Here is a 16,644-nt window from a genome sequence, read left to right as displayed (position 1 = left end):
GGTCTCACAGCTACTAAATGGCACACCTGGACATGCACATAATTCTACTGTTATGGTTTGAAACTGTCCCCTTTGAAATCCCCCTGTTGAAACTCACTCCCCAATGAAACAGTATCAGGAGGTGGGGCCTTTACGAGATGCTTGAGTCATGAGGGTTCTGCCCTCATGATTGGATTGACTAGTCCATTCCTGGGTTAATGGATAATAGGTTATCATTGTGTGAGTGGGTTAGTTATCACAAGAGTGTGTCTGTTATAACCAAGTTGGTTCTCTCTCATGAGTCCCCTCACCACGTGATGTCCCAAGCTACCTTGGGACTCTGCAGAGAGTCCCCACAACAAGAAGGTCCTGACTAGATGGAGTCCTTTGTCCCTGGACTTCTCAGCCTCCAGAACTGTAAGAAATAAATTCCTTAAAAAAAAAAAAAAGTACCTAGTCTCAGATATTTAGTTATAGCAACAGAAAGCGGACTAAGATACCTACTGGAAAGCTTTTCATTTATAAGTCTAAATATGATCATCTACACATCTATACATTTAATTCTCATAGTAAGTCTATAAGCTAGGTTAATGTGGTCTCACTTTACAGATGAGAAAACTGATGGTCAGAGAGGTTAAATATGTTCAAGTTCCATAAGCAACAAGTGGTGAATATCATGCCAGGCCTGTGTGGCTCCACCACACCCTGACACAAAGAGAACACCTTGCAAAAGAACAGGAAAATGCTCAGTGGGCTTAGGAAAGGAGGCCACTGCAAAACCACAAAAATTGGGAATATGCTACCCTGCTGGAGGTAGCACCCAGGCACAGCAAAGGGTGGAGGCTCCAGAACCAATCTGCTTACTTGCCCCATTGCAACTTTCAAATCACACCAATTAGCCATACTGGTGAACTGATTTAAATCTGATAGTGGCAGATTTCTAAATGCCTTTTAGAAAGGTGAACCTGGCAATGCTTAAAAACTGGCTCTAAATGCAGCCATATCTCAATAGAAAAATCTCCAAGCTTTACACTTTCTGCTCACTTTCTAAGCCATCTAATTTTTGTTTTTTCCTTTCTTCTCTCCTTCCCAGTTAGGATAATTAAGATCTTAGAATCACAGACCTGGAAGGAAGTTTAGAGATGACTTAGTGCCCCTCTGCTTGCTTTAAGTCTACTTACAGCAACAGTTACCTCCCTCTGTATGTTTAAACTTTTTCTCCCTGACAGAAGAAGGTTTGCCCTTGTGAATGGGGTTGAATGATCAGCTAGTGGCAGAGCTATTTTAAGGCACCTGCCTGGAATCCCACAATGAAGGCTGATGCAGAAGCCACCTCCTTAAAGATGGCTTTGTCTACCGACCCCCTACTACCACCACCACCCGCCCAGGTCCTCACTGGGGAAGGCCAGAGGGTCTACTCTGCCTTTTCCGAACCTAAAGGAGCTCTTGTAAGGGTCATCAGGAATACAGAAAGAAATAGGATCTATTGAGGAACTAACATGCAAATAATGACAGATAAGATTGTGTTAACACCTGTAATCCCAGCACTTTGGGAGGCCGAGACAGGTGGATCACGAGGTCAAGAGATCAAGACCATCCTGGCTAACATGGTGAAACCCTGTCTGTACTAAAAAAATACAAAAAACTAGCTGGGCAGGGTGGCGGGTGCCTGTAGTCCCAGCTACTTGGGAGGCTGAGGCAGGAGAATGGCGTAAACCCAGGAGGCGGAACTTGCAGTGAGCTGAGATCCGGCCACTGCTCCCCAGCCTGGGCAACAGAGCAAGACTCCATCTCAAAAAAAAAAAGGGGGGGGATTGTGTTAACAGACTCTTGTAAGGAGTTTTATATGAGCACCCAAACCAAAAACTACCAGTGCCTGCAGGGATCCAGAAACCTCACCAAGGAGGATGCCCAGGAAAGGAACTGAGGCCCAGGGAAGCTGCAGGCTTGGGAGGCTACATGGTTTCTCCACTGAAGGCAGGCAGCACTGGTTTTGCAACCTGACTTTCCCCTTGCTAGCGTGGGACTACAACCAGTGACACACCTTGGCATTCCCAGCCTTTATTTTCATTGTGCAGCTGTCTGATTGGGTGGGTCCCTACACTAAAATGGAAAAGATAACGACTACAAAATTGAATTACACCATAGATTATTTATCACCACCATCAAGCACTCACCGATTACCCAGCTCCTTTCAGATTGAGTGAGTTTGACCAATGGAGTGGAGGCATATACTGAGCTCAGCATCTCTGGGTCCCTCCCCACTGTAGCTAAGTTCCCAGCCATGGTACTATTGAGGCCCTAAGTTCCCAGGGTGAAGATCTGACTATGGCACCAACAGGCACATCAGGATAATAATAATCTTAGTCCCACACCAGTTGTTTCTCAACAGAAGCTAACAACTTACATTGATTAAATGTCTGCTAAGCATCAGGCACTCTGATGAGTGCTATACATACATTGTATATACACAATGAATCAGGTACATTATTATGCCTATTTTTTTTTTTTTTTTTTTTTGAGACAGAATTTTGCTCTTGTTGCCCAGACTGGCATACAACGGCTCGACCTCGGCTCACTGCAACTTCTGCCTCCCGGGTTCAAGCGATTCTCCTGCCTCAGCCTCCCAAGTAGCTGGGATTACAGGTGCGTGCCACCACATCTGGCTAATTTTTGTACTTTTTGTAGAGGCAGGGTTTCACCATGTTGGCCAGGCTAATCTTGAACTCCTGAGTTCAGGTGATCCATCTGCCTCAGCCTCCCAAAGTGCTGAGATTACAGGCGTGAGCCACCACGCCTGGCCTATTATGCCTGTTTCACAGATGAGGAAATTTAAGAGATTAGGTCACTTGCTTAAGGTTCCCCCACTGAACTGTGAACTCCAGGAGACTAAGGACTGCTTTATTTCTGATGCCTCCCTCACACCCAGAATGGTGCTAGACACAGGGAAGATGTTCAATAAAAAAAAATTGCTAAATGAATGAATGAACAAGTACTAAATGCTGAAGTAAAGAGGAATGTGTTCTCCAGAAACAGAATGAGAAATATAAATGACCAAGCAGAGAGGAAGATATTCTCTAGGCTAACTAGAAGAACTGTAATTACAGCTCTTTTAACCTTCCCTTTCTCCGTGTAGGTTTCCCATTGAGTGTTTTCAATGGGAAATGTCTAACTGCTCTGTGGGTGTACACCACGGCCGGTTGCTAATTTTGGAACACTTGTGAATCCTGGGCCCAGAGTCATGACCAATACTGGTGAGTCATACTCCCCATACAGAGCTCCCTACACATTGGCTGTCAGAAAAAAAAAAAAAAAAAAAGCAAAACAGAAGTTGCCATCTCGTCCTCTGCTCTAGCTGTCTCATTTTACCTTCTGAAATGATGGAGGAAGTTCTGCTGAGGATGGGGTCAGGGTAACAGCAGACTTCTGAATAACCCTGCACCCCCAGAAACCTGCAAAGGACACAAGCCCTCTTGGTGGTCTCCTCCTGGATGCCTTGCTTTCTCCTGGAAGAGCCCTCCCTTCCACTCCGGATATCACTGTGAACCTGTAAGTAGCAGTACCTTCTTTCTGGTAGGCAATGTCTACTGTGCCATCCTAGGCAGGTATAATACATAAAAATAACCTGTCACCTGGGACGATTAGCCTCTTTAACAAAGGACAAATTTCATTCCATACTGGAGAGAAAGTGTCCTGGAGAGAGGAAACATGTTGACTTAAAGTCACACAAAGGTGCAAAGATCTGAGAGTAGTCCTTTTTGGGGCAGAAAAAAAGCAGAGAGTTCAGGAGGATAGACCTCTCAATCACAGACTTGGGTACTTCGGATCCAACCTGTGGACTCTCATTCAGGTTGGGGGTTAATTTTTTTTTTTTTTTTTTTTTGAGACAGAGTCTCACTGCGTCTCCCAGGCTGGAGTGCAGTGGTGTGATCTCGGCTCACTGCAACCTCTGCCTCCCGGGTTCACACCATTCTCCTGCCTCAGCCTCCCAAGTAGCTGGGACTACAAGGCACCTGCCACCATGCCTGGCTAATTTTTTTGTATTTTTTAGTAGAGTCGGGGTTTCACCATGTTAACCAGGATGGTCTCGATCTCCTGACCTCGTGATCTGCCTGCCTCGGTCTCCCAAAGTGCTGGGATTACAGGCGTGAGCCACCGTGCCAGGCCCAGTTGGGGGTTATTCAGACTCCTTTGCTTAGCTATGGTAGATGGCTAAGTCTTTGCTTCCAAGTTCTCTTGACCATGAGACATGTAGAGAGCCAGGGAGGAAAGAGAAAACCCAAACCAGGTCACTGTTACCTGTGAATAACACCTTGATCGAGTTCTGAGAAGAGGAGTTATGATACTAAAGGTTAAGTTGAGGTTTTCACTCCTGTTCAGATTTTGATTTTCATAACTCTGCTGTCCCTTTACTGTAGAGAACTGAGAAAGAATAGTGTTTGGGCATGTGAGGAGATTCCAGCTGCATAAGCAGATCATGAATGTTCCCAGTGCCAGGTCCTCAGCGAAGAGTGCCCCAGGAGTTTCATTCCTACTGACCGACCTGGGTAACGCAGGCATAAGAACAGAGACAGAAGTGGTGCTTTTAAAAATAGATCTGATTTAGTAGTCTTTAAATAACTAAGGATTATGATATGGGAGAGGGCTACTTTGCATCTCCATCTCTGCTGAGAGGAGAACTTGACAAAATGGGCATGAAATTAAAGGGATTTGGGCTTGCTAAGTATAATGACTTCTAAAAGGTAAGAAAGCTGCTGAAGAAGAATATTTGCTTCTCTGTAGCAGGATGGACTCTTACTTGACTGTGATGGTCACTGAAATGTAGCCTACCTTGACATAGAGTAAATTCTTGCTCTTCAAAGTGTGGTCCCCAGATCAGCAGCAGCAGCATCACCTGGGAACTTGTTAAAGATGCTAAGGCCCCACCCTGACCTCCTGAATAAGAATCTCCTCTCAGCAGGGAGCAGTGGCTCACACCTGTAATCCCAGCACTTTGGGAGGCCGAGTTGGGCAGATCACGAGGTCAGGAGCTTGAGACTATCCTGGCTAACATGGTGAAACCCCGTCTCTACTAAAAAATACAAAAAAATTAGCCAGACTTGGTGGCGGGTGCCTGTAGTCTCAGCTACTTGGGAGGCTGAGGCAGGAGAATGGTGTGAACTCGGGAGGTGGAGCTTGCAGTGAGCCGAGATCGTGTCACTGCACTCCAGCCTGGGCGACAGAGCGAGACTCCGTCTCAAAAAAAAAAAAAAAAAAAAACACTCCTCTCTAACAAAGTTCCCAGGTAAAATGCCTGAACCTTATGAACTGAGAAGCACTGGGCTAAATGATCTTTGCAGATTCCTCCTGTGATGGTTAATATTGAGTTTCAACTTGATTGGATTTGCAAAGTATTGTTCCTGGGTGTGTCTGTGAGGGTGCTGCAAAAGGAGATTAACATTTGAGTTAGTGCACTGGGAAAGTCAGACCTACCCTCAATCTGGGTGGGCACAGTCTAATCAGCTGCCAGTATGGCCAGAATAAAGCAGGCAGAAGAATGTGAAAAGACTAGACTGGTTTAGCCTCCCAGCCTACATCTTCCTCCCGTGCTGGTTGCTTCCTGCCGTCGAGTATCAGACTTCAAGTTCTTCAGCTTTGGGACTTGAACTGGCTTCCTTGCTTTTATTATGGGACTCATCTTGTGACTGTGTGAGTCAATCCTCTTAATAAACTACCCTTTATATATAAATCCATCCTATTAGTTCTGTCCCTCTAGAGAACCCTGACTAATACACCTCCTATTTGAGGATTTCATGAGCTGCCAGTAGTTGAGAAGTAGTGCAGCCCCTCTGGGGAGGGAGGCCTGGCTGCTAAGGAAGTGGGAGGCACACTGGTATTCTCCTCCCAAGCCACAGCTCTCCACATGCCTGTTGTACAGGGGAGAAAGTATACCTTTCTCCTCAGCCTCAAGGGGACCATAGCTTCGGGTCCTCTGAACACACAAGACCCCCTGTAGCAAATACCTGGGAGCCCAGACAGCTTGTAGAGATGATCTGTGCCTCCCTCAGACCCACGAAAGACTCCCAGAGCAAGGAGGGAGGTAGGCAGTCCAGTGGTCTCTGCAGATCCCAGCTCTCCTCTCACTTGTAAAAGCTATCTTCTTGCCTCCCTGGGGGCCACAGGTGACAGGGAGTGCCCAATTTCTCATCTATTGAAGAATAATAAACCAACTAATATATTTTTTCCAGAAGGTTTTTTAAAAGTCATTTTTATGTAAATTATTCATAAATAGCAATGAGAAAAAGAACACCCAAAACTAATATAGAGAGTGAAGGGTCTCAAGACATAGTCAACAACCCTTTTGACTAAGAGGATCTAGTTCATAGACACACACACACAGAGTGTGATCACCCTGCTGCTGATATTAACTACTGCCTTAGTCAGCTCAGGCTGCTGTAACACAATACCATAGACTGGGTGGCTCAAACAACAGATATCAATTTTCTTACAGTTCTGGAGGTGTCTTATAGTCCAAGATCAAAGTACCAGCAGATGTGATTCTTGGTAAGGGCTCCCTTCCTGGCTTGCAGATGGCTGCCTTCTTGCTATGTCCTCACATGGACTTTCCTCGGTGTATACCCATGGAGAGAGAGAAAGAAAGAAATCTATAGTCTGTCTCTCTTCCTGTTCTTATAAGGGCACTAATCCAAACATGGAGCTCTGCTCTCAGGACCTCATCCATTAATAGTACCACCAGGTTGGGGATTAGGTCTTGAACTTACGAATTTTGGAGGGACACAAACATTCATTCCATAACAACTACCAAAGTAGTAGACTTCAGAGCAATTGTTTTCTAATCCATATTTTTCCCCTTAAATCATATGTTCTTGGCTAATACTGAGTGTCCTAAGACTACATGTTACAGAAATAGAAAATTTTAGATTATCCATCTTCATAATAACTAGTAGTGCTGTAGAAATGCAGTTTGTCAGTCTCTAGGGTCTCTCTATTCTACTGTTTCAGGTAGGCTGTGATCCTGTGGTCAAGTCAAAGAGAAGCTGCACTGAGTATTTATTCACAGTAAGAACAGCAGTTGAGATCAGGGGCTCTAGAGCTAGAATGATCTGGGTTCAAATGTGATTCTATGACTCCCTACCTGTGACCTTTCTAAACTTTGATTTCCCCATCTATAAAATGGAGGGAATGATAGTACCGTTTATCATTGTATATCACTATGTAGTTGTGAGGGTTAAGTAATACATGAAAAGCCCTGCCACAGAGTAAAGACTAAATACACAGTGGCTATCACCATTGTTGCAGTTGGTATCATCGGATGTGATACTTGTTTTTCTAGCTCATATGTGCTTTTTCTACTATCATGCCGAGATCTCCAAAGAGCAGGGATTAAGCTTCCCTCAACAGAATTCTTCTCGTCTTCTTGAGGTTATAAAAGGTCTCCTGCTTCAAGTAACTCAGGGAGCTGCCAATGTAAGGCTCTGCCCTTGTGGGGCATAAGAACTGTTGTGGTCACTTGCCTGTCTACTGGCCCCAAAACTCCTCCAGAGTCCTGGGCATCCAGTAAAACTTGCAGCACAAGTTAGGCCTTCTTTTTAGGAAGCCAAGAGTCCTCCTCCACCTCCCCAAGCCTCACTGCCCCACTCTAGTGAGCAGTGATCTTCACTCACACCTTGACTACCCACTGCCCATTTCCCCTTACATGACTCTTCACCCCTGAGCACATATATGTCATGTACTGGCCTTCAAGAGTGATCTTTCATTTCAGCTTTCATTTCTTCCAGGATTCCCCAGGATCAACTATCTGAGCAGATACCTTAGAATGTCCCCAGATTTCAGAGGTAAGTCACTAGTACTTTCCCAGAGTAGTAGACATCATTTCTGCCCTGCCCCTGTGGTCCTAAATATATCCAGTGACATCAAAATCTGGTGTCATTATCTCCTGGAAGACCCACACCCCCAAAGCCCTTCATCCCATTATACTGGATCCCTTTATCCAGCGCTCATAAACCACATGAATGGCCTGGCCTGCTTGGTAAAGGCCTTGAGCCCAGCTCCTCTTTCAGCCACTCCCAATCAATCTGCCAATCATCTCTTCCAGGAAGCTTCCTGCCTTCTCTTCCAAGCCAAGCTGGATTAGGGACCCCTACATTGAGCTCACCCTGTACTTATCTCTGTTGTTAACCACTGTATTGGAATGATCTGTGTCTCCATCTGCCTCCCACACTAAACTGAGTTCCAGGAGGGCTGGGGCCATGTGTTATTCATCTCTGCATCTCCGGCATTTAGACTGTGCCTAATATATAGTAAGCATGCAGTACATGTTGAAAGAAATAAATAAAGGTGGGAGGAAGAAGGGAGGAGGGAAAAAGAAAGATAGAAAGCAAGGAAGAAAAAAAGAAGAGGCCAGGCACAGTGGCTCACGCCTGTAATTCCAGCACTTTAGGAGGCCGAGACGGGCGGATCACAAGGTCAGGAGATCAAGACCATCCTGGCTAACGCAGTGAAACCCCATCTCTACTAAAAATACAGAAAAATAGCCGGGCGTGGTTGTGGCACCTGTAGTCCCAGCCAGTCGGGAGGCTGAGGCAGGAGAATGGCGTGAACCTGGAAGGTGGAGCTTGCAGTGAGCCGAGATCGCTCTACTGTACTCCAGCCTGGGCGACACAGCAAGACTCCGTCTCAAAAAAAAAAAAAAAAAAAAAAAAAAAAAAAAAAAAGAAGAAGAAGAAGAAAAGAAGAAAGGAAAAGAAGGAAGAATAAGGAAAGAATCAAAGTCATAGGAAGAAGGAAATAATAAGAATAGGCTGGGGCCGGGCGCGGTGGCTCAAGCCTGCTAATCCGCAGCACTTTGGGAGGCCGAGACGGGTGGATCACGAGGTCAGGAGATCAGAGACAACCTAGCCTAACACGGCGAAAACCCCGTCTCTACTAAAAATACAAAAACTAAGCCGCGGCGAGTTGGCCGGGCGCCTGTATCCCAGCTACTTGGGAGGCTGAGGCAGGAGAATGGCGTAACCCGGGAGGCGGAGCTTGCCAGTGAGCCTGAGATCCGGCCCACTGCATTCCAGCCTGGGCGACAGAGCGCGACCCGTCTCAAAAAAAAAAAAAAAAAAAAAAAAAAAGAATAGGCTGGATCGAATTCTGTAGAATAATTCCCAATGGCCTTGAACAGTGAAGCTAAAGCCCATCCTCCTCTATATTTAATCTTCCAACATCTCCTTCTCTGTTATTAGTATAAAAACAGAATAAGTTTATATGGGCCCATTAAAATAATTGGCCAAATAATCATGATGGTACCTGGAGCCCTAGGTCATCAGAAACCCCTATAAAGTCCTATGTACTGACAGCAGGACATAAAACTATCATCAAACACAAACACTGAACCTTTTCCTGGTCACAAATACATGCTCCACTCAGCAGCCAAGGTCAGTCACTTCTTATGTACATGAACCCTCCCCGGTCTGCCCCTGCTGACAAACATTTCCACACACATCCAAGGAGAATGGGAGAGGGACCATAAAGCTCTTAGGAATTCAGGGGCATAATCACCTTACAGGTATCACCACAAATGGAGAGGGGCAGGAACCCAGAAAGGCAAAAGGCAAAACAGAACAGCCGGATAATCAAGAAAGTATCCACGTGTGTACACACACACACCTACTCAACAGTTTAACTTCCCTAATAATGTTTTGCTCCGATTAATAATTAAATGGCCTGTGTACTTTGAATAGATGCCAACTACTTCTCAGCACGGAGAAGTGGTAGAGTGGTAGGACAGCCTGGAATGAAAATGAGCCAGTCCACCACATAGATAATCAAGAGCTTCTTGCATTCATTCCCTATATCTGCTCAAAATGTTTAACTCAAATTTTGTTTAAGTCAAAATTTTAGAGATTAGAGATGAGGTGTGGAGAAAGTTCACTTTACCAACTTTGGTCTATTCCAGCCAATTCAGTCATTGTTCTCTCCACACAGAATAGAAGCAATAGTTTGACCCTTAAACCTGAGCTGAACTCTGTTGGTTGTGTTTGGAGGACAGCTCCCCTTGGCTTTGTAGGCTAACCCCCATGTGTCCGCTCTCTCCCTTCAGCAGATGCTCCCTTATGGATACCATGCCATCCCTCTGAACACAGTATATATTCCTCATGATTCATTGTGGTCAGGAATTTAATTACTGATCATAAATTATGTGGGAATTACCTTCCAAGGAATTGGGACAATGAGTGTGATTGTAGGAAAAGATAATCTATTGTAGATTACTTTTAAAATAATGTCCAATGTTAATCTTGTATATGGGAAGAGAGGAAAAGACTAAGTTAAAGTTAGCAGAAGGTCTGAGGGATCCCAACTAGTGCTCAGGTAAGGAGGGTGGGAAAGAGGGAAAGGAGAATGTGAAGGAAGAAGGCCTATTTGGACAAAAGACACATCCCACATGGAATCATCTTCCCCAAATCAAAGGAGGGTGGGTGCTTCCCAGGAGGGCACAGTGTGACTCTCCAGGCACCCACTGGGCATGGAAGAAGGTGCCTGCCAGTGCCTGCCTCTTTCCCATTCTCCTTTTTCTTCCTTCTTCCCCTCACCTCCTTTCCTTCCATCCACTTTCTTTTTCTTTTTGAGATGGAGTCTTCCTCTGTCGCCCAGGCTGGAGTGCAGTGGCACAATCTCGGCTCACTGCAAGCTCTGCCTCCCACGTTCAAGTGATTCTCCTGCCTCAGCCTCCTGAGTAGCTGGGATCACAGGTGCATGCTACCATACCCGGCTAATTTTTGTATTTTTAGTAGAGATCACCATGTTGGTCAGGCTGGTCTCGAACTCCTGACCTTGTGATCTGCCCGCCTTGGCCTTCCAAAGTGCTGGGATTACAGGCATGAGTCACCGCGCCTAGCCCCTTCCATCCACTTTTATTGACCACCTATGTGTTAGGTGCTGTGGAGGTGGTGGGAATATGAAAATAACAGAAGAGTGTCTAATGTCCAGTCATTAAGCAGTAAAGCTAGTAACCAACAAGTTCAGCAAAGCAAACTATGCAACCATATCACAGAGCCTGTGTTAATAAATGTGGCAGGGCCCAGTGTGCCTCAGTGGAGGCAGCAGCCATTTCCACCTGGCAGCCAATAGCTGATTTCAGTAACAATGTTGTTCTCAAAATTTCCCCACACCTACTGCTCTAGAATAAAATAAAATAGAGACATCACAACCAAATGCAAAGTAAGAATTTTGATTGGATCTTGTTTGAAAAAAAACATCCAAAGTCCATTGACTTTGGAGACTCACAAGGGGGAGGATGAAAGAGGGGTATGGGATAAAAACTACATATTGGGTACAATGTACACTACTTGGGTGATGGGTGTATGAAAATCTCAGACATCACCACTATACAATTCATCCACGTAACCCAAAACCATTTGTACCCCAAAAGCTACTGAAATTTTTAAACACACACACACACACACACACACACATATTTGTTAGAAGACATATTGGGAAACATTTTGGAAAATTTTATATGATTTGGGAATTGGGAACCAGGGGATATTAGATAATTATCATTAATTTTCTTAAGTGTAATAAAGGTTACTGTGAGTATGTCAAAGGATGTTCTTATTTTCAAGAGATGTGTGTTGAAGTATTTAGGGATGATGTCTGTATCTTACATTGAAATAGTTTAGTAAAAAACATATATTTGGTAAAATGTATATAACTGTAGAATCTAGATGAGGGATTTCAGTGTCAACTGTACTATTATTTCAACTTTTCTACACATTTGAAATTTTTTGTAATAAAAAATTTGAGGCAGGGCGCAGTGGCTCACACCTGTAATCCCAGCACTTTGGGAGGCCGAGGCAGGCATATCACGAGGTTAGGAGAGTGAGACCATCCTGGCTAATATAGTGAAACCCCGTCTCGACTAAAAATACAAAAAATTAGCCGGGTGTGGTGGCGGGTGCCTGTAGTCCCAGCTACTCGGGAGGCTGAGGCAGGAGAATGGCGGGAACCCGGGAGGCAGAGCTTGAAGTGAACTGAGATGGCGCCACTGCACTCCAGCCCGGGCGACAGAGCGAGACTCTGTCTCAAAAAAAAAAAAGAAAAAAAAAGTCTGAATAAAAAGTTATCTCCACTTGCTAGCCTGTTGTAATAAGGCCTTTAGTAGAATAAAGCCTTCTGTGTGTCAATTAGCTAATAAATAATCATAGCTAACATTTGTCGTGTGCCAGGCAATGCTGAGAGCTAGCGTGCAATAACTGCAGTATGAGCTTTCCTTTACAGAGAGGGAAACCGAGGCTTGGCAAGGTTAAGTTCTTATCCCAAGACACACAGATAGTAACTGTCAGGGCCAGATCCCAGCCTGGCTTTGATCTGGTTCTAAACTACCCACTCTTAACTGCCAACTTCTACTGACAGCCTTCTAGAAAAAACGCTGACATGCAATGTCTGGGTGAAGTAATGGTAACAGGAATCATTGCCATGAAGGGCAGTCTGTCAACCTGTGCGTGCAAACAACCATTCCAAGAGCCTTTCTTGCTTTGATAGGGAGAAAAAAGGCTTCGGGTGCTGCCAGAAGAGAAGAGGCCATCAGTGAGTGAGGAAAGGGCATGGAAAGAGGAAGTGGGGAAGGGAAACGCCGCACCTTATGGACCTCCAGTTCTGTGGGGCAAATTAAAGCTGTAAAGCAGGTATTTTTGACTGGAGCAGCAGACAAATGTTTCTGTTTAGTAGAAAAGTTACTGCAATCAATGCTGTTCCACATCACTAATGAAGGCTGAAAAAAGTCACAGCTGAAAGGTATAATGGTGCTTTCTTCCAGAGGGCTGCTTAAGCAAGGTCTCATTGTGCCTGAAGTCTGTATTGCTTACTGGCCATTCGGGACGTGCAATGCGATTTAAGAGAGTGGTACTGGACTGCACTGAGCCAGCTATACCCTCTTACTCAGTCCCCTGTAGAACAGGGCCAGAGAGAGTGGAGGGCAGGGTGTGCCCAGCCAATTGGCCTCTATAGGAATTTCAACCATGACCTCAACCTTATTTGCTCTCTGCTCCAGTCTCCTGACTAACCAGCCTGTGCACGGCAGAGCCTGAGTTCCACAGCCAGCCTGGCAGGGCCACCATGTAACAGTCCAGGGTCAAGTTGCATTTTGTTTTTGGTGTATAAAATGCAAGAACTGGAGAAATCATGTAAAAAGTCAGGAGAAGGTAAGCATTCCAAGCACCAGCCTCCCCGGACTTCGGCATTACAACAAAAGCCACTTCCTTCAGTGCCCTTTTCTTACAGAGTAGTTTTTCCTGTGAGGAGAGAGTTACCTCATAACACCTCGGTTAGTGGGGTGTTCTGAGTTGTTGGGATTAACCATCGAGGCAGTGGGGTGAAGGGTCCCGTTATGCAGAATGTGGGGACTGCCCCTGAGATGTTTTTGTTATTAAAACAAACACAATTGTGCCAGCTGATCTCAGAACATGTTTCTAGAAAATTTGCAGCCTGTGACATCACAGACCTTCCTTTCAGCCTCGGACCAGCAGCAACACACTCTGAAGTAGGTCTCAGAAGACAAAAAGCTGAAATCAACTCATGCTTCCTGCTACACAGAATCCACTGAGAGGAAAAGGAAATTTTACCCAAACTTCAGAAAGCTACAGAAATGACACCCATTTTCACAATCCCAGAAGGAAAGTTGCACCTGAGGGGAATAAAAACAGAGCAATGGAAGAGTATTTGTTAAATTAAATGGCTTTCACAGGGCATTTTCTCTATAAGTCTCCTTCGCCTCAAAGAGTACTCCTGCCTGCAGTCCCTCTTGCACGTCACACAGCTGTGGGCATCCTGGGAGCTGCTGCCGTGTCCTTGCCTAAAAGCCTCAGTGCCCCCACCCCCAGCCAACCCACCTGCCCCACAACTGGTCTCCCTGGCTTCTTGGAGCAATAAGACCCCCTTCTCCCAGTGAGGCATCTTTCTGAGAGGTAAGCGTGAACCCACTCCTCTCCTGCTCAAAAATAGTGGCCGGCTCTTGATCTCCCAAAAGATAGAAATGCACACTTTGGTCGGGTGTGGCGGTTCATGGTTCATGCCTGTAATCCCAGCACTTTGGGAGGCCAAGGTGGGCGGATCACCTGAAGTCAGGAGTTGAAGACCAGCCTGACCAACATGGTGAAACCCTGTCCCTACTAAAAGTACAAAAATTAGCCAGGCATGGTGGCGTGTACCTGTAATCCCAGCTACTTGGGAGGCTGAGGCAGGAGAATTGCTTGGACCTGGGTGGCAGAAGTTGCAGTGAGCTGAGAACGTGCCATTGTACTCCAGCCTGGTGACAGAGCAAGACTCTGTCTCAAAAAAAAAAAAAAAAAAAAAAAAAAAAAAAAAAAAAAAAAAGCAAACTTTATTTGGTACCCGGGCCCTCATGACCTTTCTCCTGCCCACTTTTCCCAGACTGTCTGCTACCACATGGTATGTACAGCCTTTCTCCCAGTCACATGGACTCCTCTGAATGCTTGCCTGTCTTTCCTGTGTGGCATCTGCCTGTGCCTTTGCACTCACTGTCCGCGTGTCTAAAATGCTCTTCCTCCAAACCCACAGAGAAAACGTAACCCAAATGCCACCTCCTCGGTGGAGCCCCTCTGGAAGTTTCTTTCTCTCTCTGTCTCTCTCTGTCTCTCTCTCTCTCTCTCTCTCTCCCCCCACATACACCCTGCTCACCTTCCCAGCCACACAGGTATCACTCCTTTTTTCAGGGCTCTGCTCTGTTCTCTGTTCACAGATCTGCCACCCACACTAGTCTGTGAGCACTCCTTTGGGGACAGAGCCCATGAAGTGCTCATCTTTGTGTTCCCAGTTCTTAGCCCAGTGCCTGGCACCTAGTAGGTGCTTCATAATCTAAGCCCCTCAACCAGCAAGGCCAAATTCTGCTATTTCCAAGTCATCCTCAACACTGCATAGGAAAGAGTTCTGCTACCACAGAACAATGTATTCTATATTGCCTATAAATTATTACATTTCTCTCTTCCTGGAGATACACACACACACACACACACACACATATGTATATATAGATATATAGGTGCCTGGCCTATACAACCTAAATCTTATAGAAACTCTTGGCTTTTGTGTGAGGGACAAATGGAGTCAGTCTTTAGGCTAACATTTTTTCTATAAACTAAGATTTTAAAACAATTGATGTTGATATCTTAGAGGGTCAGTCAACAAATTAATCAACATTATCTCCTAAACAACAGCCAAGGGCCAATGGAAGGGTGGGAGAGAATAAAAAATGCGACTTCCCTAAAGCATATTATAGTTTAGCAGGACAAAATTTTTTTAATTCGATAATTAAAAAATTTTTTTAGAGACAAGCTTTTGTTCTCTAAAAGGCTGGAGTGCAGTGGCACCATCACGGTTCACTACAGCCTCAAGCTTCTGGACTCAACACAATCCTCCCACCTTAGCCTCCCACCTTAGCCTCCCAAGTATCTGAGACTACAGGTGCACTGCAACTGCACCCAGCTAATTTTTAAGAATTTTTTTGTAGAGGCAGGTGTCACTATGTTACCCAAGTGGGTCTCGAACTCCTGGGCTTAAGTGGTCCTCCTGCCTTGGCCTCCCAAAGTGTTGGGAATACAGGCAAGAGCCACTGTGCCCTGCCTGCATCCTAGAATATACTATATATATACACATACACACACACACACACACACACACACACACACACACACACACTGCACTCCAGCCCAGGTGACAGTGTGAGACTCCATCTCAAACAACAACAAAAAAATATTTAGGTTGTATATTCAGAAGTTGCAGGAATGCAGTGGCCTAATAGGATAAAAAGTCCTGGCACTGTGCCCTGGCCTCCTTCCCCATTGTCTGTCCTCTTGTTCGGCCTCTTCTCAGGCGGGGCTCTGCTCTCCCTTCCCAGGGCCAAAGGATTCAGAGGCAACCCAAGATTTACACATCGAATTCCTTGCCAATTTTCTTGCCATCACCCTTGTGGGGTCTGGCTCTCTGCTGTTGCAGCAATCTATCTATCTATCTATCTATCTATCTATCTATCTATCTATCTATTTATTTATTTTCGAGACAGAGTCTCGCTCTGTCACCCAGGCTGGAGTGCAATGGCGTGATCTTGTCTCACTGCACCCTCCGCCTCCCAGCTTCAAGTGATTCTCCTGCCTCAGCCTCCTGAGTAGCTGGGATTACAAGCACCCACCACCACTCCCAGCTAAGTTTTGTATTTTTAGTAGAGACGGGGTTTCACCATGTTGACCAGCCTGTTGCAGTAATATTAATACGTCATCAACAGGACCTGCCACTCTCTAACCTGCCATAGTTCAGTGGCTGTAAGGAGAAAATTAATATACATTGCTTCTTCCAAAGTGACCCTGGAGAAACTTCTTTCCCCCCAGTTGTCACTACTTCAGAAATTCTAAAATGAGATTGGGGAAGATGAAGGATATGTGAAAAATTCTCCCTTGGCTTCCACCTGCCACTTGTTATCACCAGCTATCTGAAGAGTCCAGTTGCCTGGAGGCCTTCAGCTGGGATAATGGTAATCTTTTTTTTTCTTTTCCTTTTCTATTTTCTTTTCTTTTCTTTTTTTTTTTGGGGGGGGGGGGGACAAAATCTTGCTCTGTCGCCCAGGCTGGAGTGCAGTGGCGTGGTCTCGGCTCACTGCAACCTCCACCT

At 45.4% G+C, this 16,644-nt stretch overlaps 1 long non-coding RNA gene across 1 annotated transcript in view; it reads left to right on the top strand.

The window, feature by feature from the left end:
• Positions 1 to 3,304: 3,304 nt before the first annotated feature.
• LOC108515881 (uncharacterized) overlaps positions 3,305 to 16,644 on the top strand; it is a 24,244-nt gene continuing 10,904 nt past the window's right edge. The window contains exons 1-2 of the long non-coding RNA XR_001881656.1: positions 3,305 to 3,528; positions 7,758 to 7,814. This is a non-coding gene — a long non-coding RNA (uncharacterized LOC108515881). The remainder of the gene's footprint in view (positions 3,529 to 7,757; positions 7,815 to 16,644) is intronic.

The sequence above is a fragment of the Rhinopithecus bieti genome, unplaced genomic scaffold, assembly GCF_001698545.2.
Source record: "Rhinopithecus bieti isolate Rb0 unplaced genomic scaffold, ASM169854v2 scaffold_35166, whole genome shotgun sequence".
Classification (NCBI taxonomy): Eukaryota; Metazoa; Chordata; class Mammalia; order Primates; family Cercopithecidae; genus Rhinopithecus; species Rhinopithecus bieti.
Note: the sequence above shows the minus strand (reverse complement) of the source record. Positions and strands in the feature narration are given on the sequence as shown.